This window comes from Mus musculus, chromosome Y (assembly GCF_000001635.26).
Source record: "Mus musculus strain C57BL/6J chromosome Y, GRCm38.p6 C57BL/6J".
NCBI classification, from domain to species: domain Eukaryota; kingdom Metazoa; phylum Chordata; class Mammalia; order Rodentia; family Muridae; genus Mus; species Mus musculus.
The window spans coordinates 4,324,545-4,342,216 of record NC_000087.7 but is presented as its reverse complement, the minus strand read 5'-3'; the positions used below and the strand labels follow the sequence as shown (position 1 = coordinate 4,342,216).

General features: G+C 37.9%; 1 long non-coding RNA gene across 1 annotated transcript in view; it reads right to left on the bottom strand.

Moving 5' to 3' along the window:
- The window catches only part of Gm21064 (predicted gene, 21064), a 40,598-nt gene extending 39,508 nt beyond the window's left edge, over positions 1-1,090 (bottom strand). Inside the window, exon 1 of the long non-coding RNA NR_164186.1 lies at positions 873-1,090. This is a non-coding gene — a long non-coding RNA (predicted gene, 21064). The remainder of the gene's footprint in view (positions 1-872) is intronic.
- Between the last annotated feature and the right edge of the window lie 16,582 nt (positions 1,091-17,672).

The following is a 17,672-nucleotide window of genomic DNA, read 5'->3' as shown; positions in this document are numbered from 1 at the left end:
TCTTTAAAAACCTCCTTTAGAACCTAAGTTATCAATCTGCCATTTCTCAGTTTGAAAAGAGACAAAAACTGGCCAACCTTTAACATGTGAGTCCTCCCCTCCTCCCAAAAAACGATGAGCAACATCCTTTAACCTTTGAGGCATATGAATTTAGGTAGTATCTCCCACAGAATCTTTTTAAACAAAACATCAGCTATTCTGCTTACCAGTTTATCTCAGTCTAACGTAAACTTACAGTGCCATCCAGAAAGATAAAGTATATGGTAACTGTGTATTCATATCAAAAAGATCCACCACTAAGTCTACAAGAAAACATGCACCACCACCACCACCCACACAGAAAGACCTTATATTGGAGAAATTAGGGATTTGGGGAAGCCTAGGATTTCAAACACCTGAAGATTGTAAGTTCAAGGCCAGGCCAAGCCAGGCCAGCTGAAACTACAAAGATAGATCCCAACCTACAGAACCTAAACTGAGAGAAAAAGCTGAACTTGGTGGTGCAAGTCTTTAATCCCAATACATGGGAGATTGAGACAGAAGGATCTGTGGTCAGAATCCATCCCCAATGACTTATGAATCTCTTACAATATCTCCTCTTCTTCTTTTCATTCATCTTCCTATGCTATTCTACTGTCTGCAATGTTTATACAGTCTATACCAAAGGAACACACCATAGAGAAGACAATGAGGAGGGAGGAATCCTCAGTGTGTTTCTAAGGGATCCTGAACAGCACACAGGACAAGCGCTAAGGCATCTCACCCATGGCTCCCTGTTCCCTGACCCACATTCCTGCAGCTGGTTCTCTGATCCTATCCCCAGGCCCCAAGCTTTTATCTTCCAAGGGTTCCCAATTCTCTATGGCCCTGACCTGTTCAATCCTCTTCCATGAATACGGTCCTCCACCTTCCATTCACCCTCAGATTCCACAGAAAATTGCGATCAGGAGGCTTTTCCTCACATAGTGGCCTCCTGGGCCTGAGATTCCCCACCCTGTCACACCTCGATTAACTGTCCAACAACCCTGATCAGGGCAGATTATCATTTACAGGTCATCTAAGAGGAGAACACCTTCACAACCGCACCCTTCTGTGCTTAGCTCCTCATTGGCAAAAAAAAAAAAAAGCCATTGTCAGGAGCCAGTCCTGGACAGAAGCCTCAGAGGATCCTTTGTGATGCCAGCTGGAGCAAACAGGTCTCACCAAAGGACTGTGCTGATTGGCTGAATACACCCTGCGCATACGTTCATGGAATACCAAGTACCATAGCTTTGAAGGGAGATTTTAGAAGGTGGGAATAAGCTACTGGCTTTAAGACAAATGATTTCCAGTTTGTTGGTTGATAAGTGCTTGCAAACTTGAAAATCTAGAACAAATATGTAACATATGAAATACAGCAAATGGCTCTACTTAATTTCAGCTGTAGAGGCTCTTGTAAGCATTTTTGGTTTTTTATTTATGTGCATAAACATTTAATAATGTGGACTTCTGCATGTAAACACACACACCAGAAGAGTCTATGCTGCCCTAAGAGTTCAGAAGGGAGCATGCAGATTTCCTACAACCCCTGGTACTCTCCTGTCTCTACTTTCCTTGTCCTCAGCTTGATTAGAAGAGTGTGCTAGGCAGTGCAGGCCCTCTCTCTCACTTAGGCGTTAGGCTGGGCAGGCTCTCTCTCTCTCTCTCTCTCTCTCAAGTGCTAGGCTGCACATGTCCTCTCTCTCTCTTATGTGCTAGACTGCCCAGGTCCTCTCTCTCACTTAGATGTTAGTCCTTGCTTGCCCTCTTTCTCACTTATGTGCTAGGCTGGGCAGGGCCTCTCTCTCACTTATGTGCTAGGCTGCCCAAGTCCCCTCTCTCACTTATGTGCTAGACTGAGCAGCCCCTCTATCTCACTTATGCCTCTGTTGCCTACAGAGGCCTCAAGAGAGCACTGATTCTCTGAAACTGTGATTGTGCATATGTTATGAGCCACAATGTGGGTGCTTTGTGCCTGGTCCTCTGCATAGAATAGGTGCTTTTCTTTTCTTTTTTGTTTTTGTTATTATTATTATTATTATTATTATTATTATTATTATTATTATTATTATTAAATTTCAAGACAGGGTTTCTCAGTGTAGCACTGTCTGTCCTGGAACTTACACCAGGCTGGTTTGAACTCAAAAATCCTTGTCCTCTGCCTCCCAAGTGCTGTGAGTGAAGGCATGAGCCACCACTGCCCAACCAACAGTTGCTCTTAACAGCTAGTTTTTCCATTTTTTCAACTAGTCTAGTGTGTATTTCATGTATCCAAGAGCATTTAGCCCATTTACTTCCAGTGTTTTCCTAATTGTGCATTAGATTTTCAAGGCTGGTTTGGTGAAAAGAAATGAAAGGAAGTAGTTAGGCACTTTAACAACAACAACAACAACAACAACAACAACAACAATAATAATAATAATAATAATAATAATAATAATAATAATAGAAACATTTTAATGTGTTTAAGTCTATCATTTTTAAAATGTATGAGTGCTCTGTTTATGGGTGCACCTTCATGAGAGAAGGGACATCAGATCACTTTATAATTGGTAGTAAGCCACCATATTGTTGCTGGGAATTGAGTTCAAGAACTGTAAAATAATAGCCCATGCTCATTACTGCTGAGCAATCCCACCAGTTCTAGAAATATGTTTTGATTTAATTTTTATTGCATTATGATAAGAAAATATACATTATTTTAATTTATCTGAATTTGTTAACATCTAAAAACATATTTTGAGTAAACAGACTTACATCACATTCTTTTTATTTTGTACCCCAACTCCTTCAGCTGATGCCCACTCAAAACCTATCAAACCTTTCATTTTTTATCATGTTCTTAATATTTATAAAATATTGTAACAATAAAAATGAATATTAAAATAGTTGTTTGATACAAAACAACAATCAATTGAATAGTCTCATTTATATGTTTGTCTGCAGCAATACTGAAAATACATTTTTCTCACAAATTTTAAATAACTCCAAATATATTAACTGTATGATATATTAAAATAATATATCACTATTAGTTTTTTGGTGAACATAGTCTTTTTGTTTGATTGTTGTTTATTTGTTTGTTTTGTTTTTAGTAGATCGTAAAAATCTTAACAGATTATGCTAATAGGACCCTGAAGTTGTCTTGTGTGAGGCTAGTCCAGTGACTGGCAAATACAGAAGTGGATGTTCACAATCATCTATTGGATGGAACACAGGACCCCCAATGGAGGAGCTAGAGAAAGTACCCTAGGAACTGAGGTGGTTTGAAACCCTAAATAAGAACAACAATATTAACTAAGCAGTACCTCCAGAGCTCATGTCTCTAGTTGAATGTGTAGCAGGGGATGGCCTGGTAGGCCATCTGTGGGGGGAGAGGCCTATGATTTTGTGAAGGTTATATGCCTCAGCTCAGGGTACTGCTAGGGCCTGGAGGAGGGAGTAGGTATGTTGGGGATCAAGGAGGAGGGAGGGGGAGGCAGGAGGGGACTTTTGGAATGTAAATGAAGAAAGTATCTAATAAATATAAAATTTTAAAAAAATCTTGGCTTACTGTGATACAAAAAAAAAGAAAAAGAAAAAAAAATTAGAACAGTTTATGGACACTGGATTTCATTGTAATAAGGCTGTATTTGAATGTCCCTCACATCACCAAAGTATTTTACCTCCATAGTAGCTAAGGGAAGAGTTGACATATCTGCTGCAGCAAGGAATGAACTGTAGGCATGATTTTTGGATACTAATTTCCTGCTATGTTCAAAGCTATTTGATTTGAGTGATTGTTGTCATTCTCGGGCCACAGGTAACAGGGTACATTCACTTAAGGAATGGGTGTTTATTAAGATGGTCTATCCATGAAGTCATTGATCAACTGTTTCAATGAAGAATTGTTCTTCTTGGAGAGTGTCACAGAAGTTAGTTGATGATAGAATTCAGTTTCATTGGATGTGATGTTTTTTCAAAAGCACTCATCTCAGAATACTAGTAACTTATAAAGTCCTCTTCAGAATTTATACAATAATAATAAATATCAAGCAAAGCCTTTAGTCTCACTCTTTGCTGTTCTCTTATAAGCCACCTCCGAAATTAATTGTCTACATTTATTTTGGTTTATAAAGAGTTTTGAAATATTTAAGCTGTTCTGAAAACCATAGTATAGTGTAAAAACATCAAATAAACAATCCTACTAATACAGAGGCTGAGATAGGGGAAGCATGTTTTCAAGATCATTATGTGGCACACAGCATTACAGTGTTATGTACAAACAAGCAGAAAGACTATATGGATTGTACAATATTGGAACTATTAATTCTATTTACCAAATTAGGGACAACATAATGAAAAACGGACAATTTCTAATTCCTCATATTTTTGAATTTCTTTCAATTAGGTTATGATGGTAATATTAATTTTCATATTAATAGATATTAAGGTAAAGTGATTGTTACTTTCTATTAGTTTTATTCTTAGAGGTGGAAGCATGTTTTTGTAGATTTGTTGTAAGATTACTTTCTTGTTTCTTCTATGGTGTAGTTTCACTCCTTGTGTTGGTGTTTTCCACCTATTATTCTTTGTAGGGCTGGATTTAAGGAAAGATTATGTGTAAAATTGGCTTTGTCGTGGAATATATTGTTTTCTCCGTCTATAGTGATTGAGAGTTTTGTTAGGTATAGGAGCCTAGGCTAGCATTCATGTTCTCTAGAGGTGGAATAGATGCTGGGATTAATATTTTTTTATAAAAATACATCCATGAGTTGAGAGAGGACTTCCACTGGCCTTTGTACCCTAGTGCCATGTTCTAGGTGCTGCTAGTGAATGGGGAACTAAGTAACACCTGAGTGACAACAGAAACCACCTCTTTCAGAATCTAACCTAAGAATGTCAGGCAGAGTTTATTTTGGCTGACTCATGGTAACTAGATCCTATATAGAGAGGGTGGGACTCATGTATCACTTCATACAATGCTTTTAAGTTCAGTTTTATATATTTTACAGAGAAGGAATAGTGAGAAATATCTTCATGAAGGAAAACACCCAAGAAAGCAAATGATCAAGGCATCTTTATAGCAACACACCAATCTGCCCAACACTAGTGTTTACTAGTGGTTTGTTGGTGTTAAATAGCCATGGAGGCTACTGGACCATAGAGGGGCTGGAGAAAGTCAGATTGCTTTTTGTTATTGTTTTATTTTGTTTTAACATTTCCCTTTTGAATTCAGGCAGTCTCATTTTAGATTTTTCCTGCTGCTAAGACCACTAGTGTTCTTTGGTACATTCAACCTTACTGATCTCCAGGCGACTAGACTTGGCAGGATCAGAGTAGAAACTGGATATTTTACAACCAATTATCTGGTCCACTTGCCTACCTCTGGTCATCCCAGTTTCTCCACCTAAATTCGTTACTGATAATTTCCTCAGCATGCAGCCTGCCATGATTCACAGACAGGTATGACAACTGCTTCTGCCTCAGGATTAAATTCAAGTCCTTTCTCTTCTTCAGGAATTGTTAATATTTGATGATATACAAATGCATTTATCTGAGAAAGAATGGGCTATGCTAACCCATCAAAGAAGACACTCTACAGTGTTGTAATGCTGGCCATCTACAAGCTAACCACCTGTCGAGGTTAACTGGTTAACTATAACTCCTTTCCTTTGTGTATACATTGTGTAACCTGGACTGTAATCGTAAAAAAATACACCCTGGGAGATATTACCTTTTGGGTTATAATTGATTTAGATTGCTTCTTCACTGTTGAATCAAAAAATGCTACAGAAAAAAAATATTTTCTATGTTATTTTTTGTTTTTGGGTTGTTTGTTTTCTTTGTTTTTCAAGATACAATTTCTCTGCATAAACCTGGCTGTCCTCAAGATCAATCTGTACAGCAGGTTTACCACAAACTCATCTGCCTTTGCCTCCCAAGTTCTGGGTTTAAAACATGCACCACCACCATCCAGCTCAGCGTAAAAGTTCTTAACTTTAGTGAGGATCAATTATTCCTCTTAGAATGAATATTTCTTCCATGAAATCTAGAACTCTTAACTCTCTTAATCATAGATATACTCCAATTTTCCTAAATCTTTTATTTTGTTCTTACATTAAGTCCATGCCCTTGTGAATTATTTTACATACAGTATGAAGTTTAGATTGAGTGTGAGGCTGACTCTTTTACCTATTATGTGTCACTGCTCTCCGGTGAAACAAAACATACAGCACAAATTATATATATGCATAATTTTTTAAAACTATGGTGTATATATTATATATAATTTATTTTATACATAACATATTTTATCATTTACAATATTTTGTTATATAACATACTTTAAATGTACTTTAAGTATATTTTAAAGTGAATTACAGGGTGTGATCCAACAATAGCTGTCTACCAACTGATATTCTAAGAACCCAATAGTTGTTCAGTCAATGAGGTGGATTGTCTCAGGTAGTCTCCAGTGTATTCTGGAATACTGAAAAATGGCCTGTATTGACAGTGAAGGAATGGACTTCCCAATGAGGGCAAACAGGCAAAGAAAACAAACTTTCTTCTTCCCCGTCTTTCAAAAAGTTTGCAGAACATTTATATAAGTGTGTGCCAGGTTTATGGTGACTTTTCCCACTTGAAAGATTCAGATTCAAAATGGATCTTGCCATTTCAAATTATTAAGAAAAAAATCATTTACCGTCTTGCCCAGTCAGTTGGATTTTAGTTAATTCTTGATGCAGTAAAGTTCAAAACAAAGAACACTCATGACATTGTCTAATTGGCTCCACATCATTTATTGACATTTATAGCCTTCCTTCATTGAATTGCTTGTGTGTTTTGTTGAAAGTTACGTGGCAATTTGTATACATTTGTCCAGACTGAGCTATTTGACTTTTTGTTGTTATTATTTAACTCTTAAAATATTATAGATAAGCCCTCATATCTATTATACTATATTTTTTCTACTTTATTCATTCTTGTTATTCTTTGCATTGTGAAGAAAGAGATGGCTCAATGGTGAACAGTACATGTTAAACTTCCCATTCTGTTTATAGCACCAAATGTAGTTTAAAAAAAAAAACTGTCTAATGCCAGGCAGTGTGGGAACAGGCTTTCAATCTCAGCATTTGGGGGGTGGGGGCAGAGGCAGGCGAATTTCTGAGTTTGAGGCCACCCTGGTCTACAGAGTCAGTTTTGGGAAAGCCAGGGGTAAACAAACAAACTTTGTCTAGAAAACAAAACAAAACAAAACAAAACAAAAAAAGACAAATGAACAAAAAAAAAAAAAAGACAAAACACCTACTTGTATCTCCAGGTCTTCTGGTCTCCTTGGACCCTGAATACATCTCTCTCTCTCTCTCTCTCTCTCTCTCTCTCTCTCTCTCTCTCTCTCTCTCTCTCTCTCTCTCTCTCTCTCTCTCTCTCTCTCTCTCTCTCTCTCTCTCTGTCTCTGTCTCTGTCTCTCTCTCTGTCTCTCTCTCTCTCTCTCTCACACACACACACACATGCACCCTCATACACAGAAAAACACAGTTCAGATTTTAAAATACATTATCTGACTCACTAAGAAATAAAACTACATCAGTGTTCCTGGTGCCAGAAAACCTTTAATCATAATACAAATTAAGTTGAACATCAATGATTTTATACAGGAGAGAAGCCTGTTTACTGTATTGAATGTGGGAGACCATTCCTTCAGAAATGTCACCTCATTAAGCACCAGGTGACCCACATTGCTGCCCATCCCTATACATGTAACCTGTGTGAGAAAACGTTTAACAGACGATCAAACCTTCTCAGACACCAGAATGTTCTTAGTCAGAAAACTCAGACAGAATTGCCAGGCTAAGGAAAATTAGCATATTGCAGGGACAGAATGTAAAGAAGGTTTAAAATCTAGAAAATTTGGGAGAGTTATGTTTCATATCATAAAAAAAAGATACAATAGAATCCAACATTGCTTCCCACTGTCTTTCATTATCAGTGTTACCCACACAATTTTTTTTGTATTAGGAATAAAAGAAATGAGTATTTGTTTGACATTTGTATCCATACCTATATTTTTGTTTGACATCTGTGTCCATAGAAATGTTTTCTTAGACATTATCCTCTGGTTTCAGATACCATGGACTATGATTTAATTCTTCACTTTTCTCAGAAGAGATGTAAAATGCTATTAGGGCCCTTGAAGTCAAAAGGATTAATATTCATGGCATAGTTTCAGTGGCTATAATGTTGACCGCCATAGAATACCAAAACAAAGATTCAGGTAAATTTATCAACAAGATGATAAGACTGTGTCTTCCTTCAGTGTTACCATGGTAGTTGTCACCTCAAGTTTTTCCCTTGACATTTTCTATTTTCAAGGAAGCTTGAGGAACACAAGAAGACCTGAATGCCAACACAAACCTAAGAAACTTGTAAGCATTTGAAGTCCACTTACAGATCTCACTGTCCATACTAGTTATCCATCTCTGTGGAAGTAAAAGAGAGCAGTAAAGTGACTTTGATTATTTTGGCTTTTATTACACACACTGGAATATTTAAATGAGTGCATACCACTCCTGTGCCTAAAGGGATGTACACTTTGTGATTTCTTAATTTTAAATTAGTATAGCAGTTTTCTCTATAGAAAAGTTTGAGCATTTAATTTACTGATAAGGGCAGTGCATGGGAGCTTATGTACCCTCTCCCACATGGTATGCATCTGATACTCGAGGATCTCATCCACTAGTAGTCTGGCAGAGAAACACATGTGGCTTATACTTATGGTCCCAATTAGAAGCAGAGTAGATTGAATCCCAGGTTTATGTTGAAATAACAACTGCTTGGCCAGGAGGATTCTTCTTAAGATGGCCATGTAGTAAGAGAAGTGAATCCTGGCTTGTGAGTTCATGAAAGACAGATTATATTATGCTAGCTACTTTAAGCAACATCGTAGGTTCACACACCGAGACACACAGACACACAGACACACACACCAATATAAATTCACTCCAGGATCTCAGAGAATAAAATTCTCCTTAATAATAATTGTTGAGATAAGTTTTCTCTAACACCAGAAAAAAATCTGTCCTGGAGCTGATTTTTGTTAAATAAGTTAGTCAATCAACATCCCAAACCTAGTATTCCTTCTCTTCTCTGCTCCCTGACTTCTCCTCCACTCCTGCTACCCCAATCCACTCTTCCTCAATTTTTCTTCAGAAAAGAGATCTTCCATGATAACTCCCAGTTTTGGCTATTGTAGTTGCACATCCATGAGTATTGATGATAGACAAGGCCTGGCAGAATTGCATTCCATTTGCTATGGAAATAGAGCTAAGTGGAAGACAGGCTATGTGAACAAATCTTAACAAAAATATACCTTCATTAACCATAAACTCTTTTTTATTTCTCTCTTTTTTTATTAGGTATTTTCCTCGTTTACATTTCCAAAACTATCCCAAAAGTCCCCCATACCCATCCCCCCAGTCCCCTACTAACCCACTCCCCCTTTTTGGCCCTGGCGTTCCCCTGTACTGGAGCATATAATGTTTGCAATTCCAAAGAGCCTCTCTTTCCAGTGATGGCTGACTGGGCCATCTTTTGATACATATGCAGCTAGAGATAAGAGCTCTGGGGTACTGGTTAGTTCATATTGTTGTTCCACCTATAGGGTTGCAGTTCCCTTTAGCTCCTTGGGTACTTTCTCTAGCTCCTGCATTGGGGGCCGTGTGACCCATCCAATAGGTAACTGTGAGCATCCACTTCTGTGTTTGCTAGGCCCCGGCATAGTCTCACAAGAGACAGCTGTATCTGGGTCCTTTCAGCAAAATCTTGCTAGTGTATGGAATGGTGTCAGCGTTTGGAAGCTGATTATGGGATGAATCCCTGGATATGGCAATCACTAGATGGTCCATATTTTCGTCACAGTTCCAAATTTTGTCTTTGTAACTCCTTCCATGTGTGTTTTGTTAACTATATTACAAGTACAGCTTTACATTTTTCTCTTTAATATTTTTACATTTTCTACATCTTCCAAGCCTGGTGGACAAAGTGCTCTTTTAGTCAAATTGTACTAATTCATACCAATATTGTCCAGGGAAGTTTCTTGGTAAGCCCTTTAGAGCATTAGTTTCTTGCTTTCAGCTGTTCCTTCATCATGAGGAATAAAGTGTAAACACAGTACATAGCCACAGTTTCTGTCATCAATGAGGACTTGGTCTGTGAAATATACTATGCAGATTCTTAACGTCTGAACTTGGCAATGTTTTATAGATGCTGATGTGAGCAAAATGAGGAACTAAAGGACAACTTTGTTAGGTCTCAGGTCTGCTTGTGCACACTGTTACCGGATAATAATATGGGTAATGAGAGGTAGTTGTTTAGTGCAGATTCATTTGTCCCTGGTCAATATGAAAAGTTTTATAATTTCTTGAATATCATCTACTGAAATTTAATAAATTTTAAATTTAAATTATTTAATTACAACAAAAAGAAAAACAACAGCAAATAATAATAATAATAATAATAATAATAATAATAATAATAATAATAATAATAATAATAATGCAGTGAGACTGATGAGCCTGCAGTGACAGGACTTTAACGTCTATGATAGAATTTGAGTCAGGCATTGTGTACTCACACATTAATTATGAGGATCGATTATCGCATGGATCTTTTCCCCCTCTTAAATTCTGAGCATGTGTAGAAAAGTGATGTTTCTCTGACTTATACAATTAAGCAGATTCCATAAAAGCTTATTATCATATCCCACTTTTAAATAAACATTTTCTTTCAATTTATTGCCATGTTGTATGCTTTAACTGTTTGGTAGTTGTCTGTTAAGTTTTGGTTGATCTTACATATAAAGCAAGTTTGATAAAAATTTGGTATGGAATTTTATGCATTTTATAAATGTAAAATATTTTTCCACTCACCTCAAAGTGCTCTGTGGTTATATATTGGCCTCTCAGTTAGTAATACACAACACAAATTCAATTTCACTTTACGCTTCTGGAAATGAACTTGCATGGAATTGTCTGATTTGAAGCTAATAAATCTGTTTAACTAAACCAGAGACATTTGTATTAGGAAAGAAACTACTACTGTCTGTTGTTTAGAAAATGGAAAAGATACTTCTACAGTAAAAGAAAGAAAGGAGGACCTGCCTTCAGCAATTGTGGGAAGTCTGTGTTGCATGTGCATTTTTTCAATTCAGCAGTATCTAGGGCACTCAGAATATGCAGAGGTTTCTTCATATGTGGCGAGAAAATCCAACTCTACAGGAATCCCAGGCAAGTTCTTCAAGCGAAGACTTACTCGTGGGAAAGTAGTTGTAAAACCTCCCGTCTGCATGGGAGGTTTGTAGGAAACAAACAAGCTCCAAATCCTATAAATGTAGTCTCTCTGAAACTTCCAGTAGGAGGTATGCTTGTTTTTATATGATCTTATACATTTTAATGTACTTACATTGTGGGTACATGTGTTTGATTGAGTACATATGTGTGTAACTGTGCACAAACCACTGCACTGTAGAGATTGCAGGACAATGTGGAAGAGCCAATCCTCTTCTTCTACCATGTATATTATTTCAGAGATGAAGTTCAGGCACTCGGGCCTTGAGTGGCTAGTAACCTTACTTGAGTGGCTAGTGGGCCACCTCATACATTCCTTGAGCTTTAATTCTTTACATCCTCTGAAGATTGCCTGTTCATTCATCATGTCAAAACTCACAGAGACTATGAAGGTGGTCATGCTGCAAACCAGCATGAGTATAGAAAATGAAGCAACCAAAGTTTAAATGAGCCATTGATATTTCTTATCATCCTATCACTCCCATAGGTCGAAGTGGTTAAAACTCTTACCCAAGGCCTTCTAATACCAGTTGCATTGAACTAAAAATGTCTGTAGCAGTATCTGCATGCACAGCCCCTGCAAGGTCTGATATAGAAAGAGCCCAAGCAATGAGAGGGAAGGGCATGCATGCCACTATCTTTATCTCAGAAGTTATTTCTAATTTGTAGCTTGGAAAGGAAAACATTAGTTTTTCTGAAAACTAGGCTATCACTGGGTATGCAAACCATGCTTAAATCTAAGTCTCTAGTTCAGCATTGCCTCGCAAATGAAAATCGAACTGGATAACAATCTTGGAGGTCCTTTATGTCCTTTATATAATAAGGTATTGGCAGCGTTCTTTAAAGAATGCCTTAAGGGCCCTTTGTTTATATATTATGGTTTGCAGTTTTGTGTTTTTATGGGATTTCTGAGTGTTTGTGAACATATACGTCTCTGTGTCTACATGTATATTTCTTGTGCTTTTTCTTTGCCTCTTTTTATTATGTTTGCTTTGTTCTGTTCTGGTTCATTTGTTTATTTTGTATCTTAATCTTCATTATTATTTTTATTAGTATCATTAATAGTATCATTATTATTTAGATGCCTGCTTCTATTTTAATAAAGGGAGAAAGAAAAAGTTTGAATTTGGGTGGGTCGAGAAGTGGAGAGGATGTAGAAGGATTTGGGGGGGACAGTAATCTGAATCTATTGAATGAAAAGCTGTATTTTCAATGAAAAGTGTCTTCCCAGAAATTTTGATCTTACTTTTAGTACAAAGGAATCAAAAACTGATTTTTTAAAGAATCATATTGTATACAGAGGACTAAAATGAAAGCTTTTCCAACTGAGAAAAGTTTCATTTTGCAAGTATGGTAAGGACCCTAGAGTTAATAATCAAGAACACAGAAAACAACACAAAGCAGAAAAAAGTACAAAGCACACACAAATAGACAGGCAGGAATCAAATTAATTTATTGACATTTTTAATGGAGCACAAATCCTCATCCATTCTCCATGCGGACAAAACAGATTTGCTGTTGTCTCCAATGACTTTGAGTAGGAATTCATCCAGTAACCTTTCTCATCTATTTCATTAGAGCTGCCAAGATTCCAGGACAGGAAAAATAGACTCCATAATCCACTTGGTTATGTGTGTTTCCAAGTAGTTTTACAGATGATCACATGATTAGACAACTAAAATAGACCACATCTATCCTAGTACAGTTCTGGAAGGCAGAAAGTGTAAAAATCAAGGAGCTGGCTAGTCTTACTAGTATTTCCTGGCACTGTGAATGGCAACCTATAAGTTGTAAGTCCTTGTGACACTTTCATGGGATTTGTCTAAGACTATCTTTATGTCAGGTATGTATGTTAGGATTTATAACAGTTATGAAGTAGGAAAAAATAATTTTATGTAGGGGCTCACCAAGCATGAGGAAGAATATATATGAAGGAACTGTAGCACTAGAAAGGTTGAGAACCACTCTCTGGATGTTTGAAAACAAAAAGCATGATGGAGTTATAGCCTGGTCTTGGCATCAGTCTGATATCTGCTTCTTTGTTCCTTTTGTTTCTTGTGACCATGAGGGGAATAACCTAGATAGTATAGTCAAAGGGCCAATCTGAGGACATGTTCAGAATCCATTTTGTGAAAACATGTGCTATTGTATCATTTGGACAGTGCTGTCTTTGGAACCAGTGCTATTCTGCATGCACATGAGTGCTTTGGTGCTTTGCTTTCTTTCTTTCTTCCTATCTTTCTTTCTTTCTTTCTTTCTTTCTTTCTTTCTTTCTTTCTTTCTTTCTTTCGTTCTTTCTTTTTTAATTTTTTTTTTGAGGCAGGGTTTCTCTGTGTAGGCCTGGCTGTTGTGGAACTCATTCTGAAGACCTGGTTGGCCTTGAAGTCATAAATTTGCCTGCCTCTGCCTACCAAGTCCAGGGAATAAAGGCTTGCAAAACCACACCCGGCTTCTTTGATTTTTTTTTTATTCTGCTATTAACTTATTGTTCCCAAGTTGGTTTATTTTATTATTTTTTATTAGATATTTTCTATATTTGCATTTTAAATGTTATACCATTTCATGTTTTCCCCTCTAAAAACCCACTAACATGCCCCTCCTCCCCCTACTGACCAACCTAAGCACTCCTGCTTCCCTGTCCTGCCATTCCCTTACACTGGGGTATAGAGCCTCTCAGGACCAGGATCCCCTCGTCTCACTGTGTCCAACTAGGCCATCATTTGCTACATATTCGGTGGCAGCCATGGGCCCCTCACTTTGCATTATTTGGTTGGTCTTTTTTTTGTTGTTGTTTTTGGTTTTTTTTTGTTTTTTGTTTTTTCTTTTTTGTTTTTTTTTCCATTTTTATTAGGTATTTAGCTCATTTACATTTCCAATGCTATACCAAAAGTCCCCCATACCCACCCACCCCCAAACCCCTACCCACCCACTCCCCCTTTTTGGCCCTGGCGTTCCCCTCTACTGGGGCATATAAAGTTTGCGTGTCCAATGGGCCTCTCTTTCCAGTGATGGCCGACTAGGCCATCTTTTGATACATATGCAGCTAGAGTCAAGAGCTCTGGGGTACTGGTTAGTTCGTAATGTTGTTCCACCTATAGGGTTGCAGATCCCTTTAGCTCCTTGGCTACTTTCTCTAGCTCCTCCATTGGGAGCCCTGTGATCCATCCATTAGCTGACTGTGAGCATCCACTTCTGTGTTTGCTAGGCCCCGGCATAGTCTCACAAGAGACAGCTACATCTGGGTCCTTTCGATAAAATCTTGCTAGTGTATGCAATGGTGTCAGCGTTTGGATGCTGATTATGGGGTGGATCCCTGGATATGGAAGTCTCTACATGGACCATCCTTTCATCTCAGCTCCAAACTTTGTCTCTGTAACTCCTTCCAAGGGTGTTTTGTTCCCACTTCTAAGGAGGGGCATAGTGTCCACACTTCAGTCTTCATTTTTCTTGAGTTTCATGTGTTTAGGAAATTGTATCTTATATCTTGGGTATCCTAGGTTTTGGGCTAATATCCACTTATCAGTGAATACATATTGTGTGAGTTCCTTTGTGAATGTGTTACCTCACTCAGGATGATGCCCTCCAGGTCCATCCATTTGGCTAGGAATTTCATAAATTCATTCTTTTTAATAGCTGAGTAGTACTCCATTGTGTAGATGTACCACATTTTCTGTATCCATTCCTCTGTTGAGGGGCATCTGGGTTCTTTCCAGCTTCTGGCTATTATAAATAAGGCTGCTATGAACATAGTGGAGCATGTGTCCTTCTTACCAGTTGGAGCATCTTCTGGATATATGCCCAGGAGAGGTATTGCTGGATCCTCCGGTAGTACTATGTCCAATTTCCTGAGGAACCGCCAGACTGATTTCCAGAGTGGTTGTACAAGCCTGCAATCCCACCAACAATGGAGGATTGTTCCTCTTTCTCCACATCCACGCCAGCATCTGCTGTCACCTGAATTTTTGATCTTAGCCATTCTGACTGGTGTGAGGTGGAATCTCAGGGTTGTTTTGATTTGCATTTCCCTGATGATTAAGGATGTTGAACATTTTTTCAGGTGCTTCTCTGCCATTCGGTATTCCTCAGGTGAGAATTCTTTGTTCAGTTCTGAGCCCCATTTTTTAATGGGGTTATTTGATTTTCTGAAGTCCACCTTCTTGAGTTCTTTATATATGTTGGATATTAGTCCCCTATCTGATTTAGGATAGGTAAAGATCCTTTCCCAATCTGTTGGTGGTCTTTTTGTCTTATTGACGGTGTTTTTTGCCTTGCAGAAACTTTGGAGTTTCATTAGGTCCCATTTGTCAATTCTCGATCTTACAGCACAAGCCATTGCTGTTTTGTTCAGGAATTTTTCCACTGTGCCCATATCTTCAAGGCTTTTCCCCACTTTCTCCTCTATAAGTTTCAGTGTCTCTGGTTTTATGTGAAGTTCCTTGATCCACTTAGATTTGACCTTAGTACAAGGAGATAAGTATGGATCAATTCGCATTCTTCTACACGATAACAACCAGTTGTGCCAGCACCAATTGTTGAAAATGCTGTCTTTCTTCCACTGGATGGTTTTAGCTCCTTTGTCGAAGATCAAGTGACCATAGGTGTGTGGGTTCATTTCTGGGTCTTCAATTCTATTCCATTGGTCTACTTGTCTGTCTCTATACCAGTACCATGCAGTTTTTATCACAATTGCTTTGTAGTAAAGCTTTAGGTCAGGCATGGTGATTGCACCAGAGGTTCTTTTATCCTTGAGAAGAGTTTTTGCTATCCTAGGTTTTTTGTTATTCCAGATGAATTTGCAAATTGCTCCTTCTAATTCGTTGAAGAATTGTGTTGGAATTTTGATGGGGATTGCATTGAATCTATAGATTGCTTTTGGCAAGATAGCCATTTTTACAATGTTGATCCTGCCAATCCATGAGCATGGGAGATCTTTCCATCTTTCCATCTTCTTCTTTAATTTCTTCAGAGACTTGAAGTTTTTATCATACAGATCTTTCATTTCCTTAGTTAGAGTCACGCCGAGATATTTTATATTATTTGTGACTATTGAGAAGGGTGTTGTTTCCCTAATTTCTTTCTCATCCTGTTTATTCTTTGTATAGAGAAAGGCCATTGACTTGTTTGAGTTTATTTTTATGTTGGCTTTCAGGTCTTCTTGTATTCCACAAGCTTCCTTGAAAAAGCTTTCCACAGGAAAAACTCGTGGTGATATCTACAATGATAACAATCAAGGAAAACATAGTCTACTCATGTTGTTCATAAAGTTACCCAATTCTTTGTTTTGGTCTTCTATGGCGATCACAATTATAGCCACTGAAACTATGCCATGAATATTAATTCTTTCTGACTTCAAGAGCCCTAATAGCTTTTTCTATTTCTTCTGAGAAAGAGTGAAGAATGAAATCATAGTTCGTGACACCAGAGCATAGGGTCTGAGAAAAACATAGCTATGGACTCAGATGTCAAACAAACACTCATTTCTTTTATTCCTTAAGTCACAAACAAAAATTGTGTGGTTAAAACTGAAAATGGAAGGCAGTGTGAAGCAGTGTAGACCTTCTAACATATCGTTTTATGAAATGAAACATAACAGAACTCTTCCAAATTTTCTACACTTTTAACCTTTATTACATTCTGTCCCTGAAATATGCTAATTTCTCTTAGCCTGGGAATTCAGTCTGCGTTTCCTGATTATGTATTTTATGGGTTCTGAAAAGGTTCCATCGTCTGTTTAACGTTTTCTCACACAGGTGTCATGTATAGGGATGGTCAGCAATGTGGGTCAGCTGGTGTTTAATGAGCTAACATTTCTGAAGTAATAGTCTCCCAAATTAAAGGGCTTCTGACCTGAATGAAATCTTTGGTGTTTAACATAGTTTGTATTATTACAATTAAGGTTTATTGGTACCAACAACATTGGTGTAGTTTTATTTCTTGGTAAGTCAGAAAATCCATTTTAAAATCTGAACTGTGTTCTTCTGTGTGTACAGGTGCGTGTGAGTGTGTGTGTGTGTGTGTGTGTGTGTGTGTGTGTGTGTGTGTGTGTGTGTGTGTGTGTGTGTGTTTGCGCATGTGTGATATATGTGCAAAACCTAAGGAGGCCAGAAGAGCTGGAGAGATGGGTAGGGTTTTGTCGTCGTCGTTGTTTTTGTTGTTGTTGTTGTTTGTGGTTGTTGATGCTGATGCTGATTTGTTTGAATCAAGGCTTCACTGTTTACCCCTGGCTGTACTGAAACTCACGTTTTAGACCAGGCTGACCTCGAACTCAGAATCCCCCCTGCTTCTGCCCCCAAGTGCTGGGATTGAAAGATTGTGCCACAACTAGCT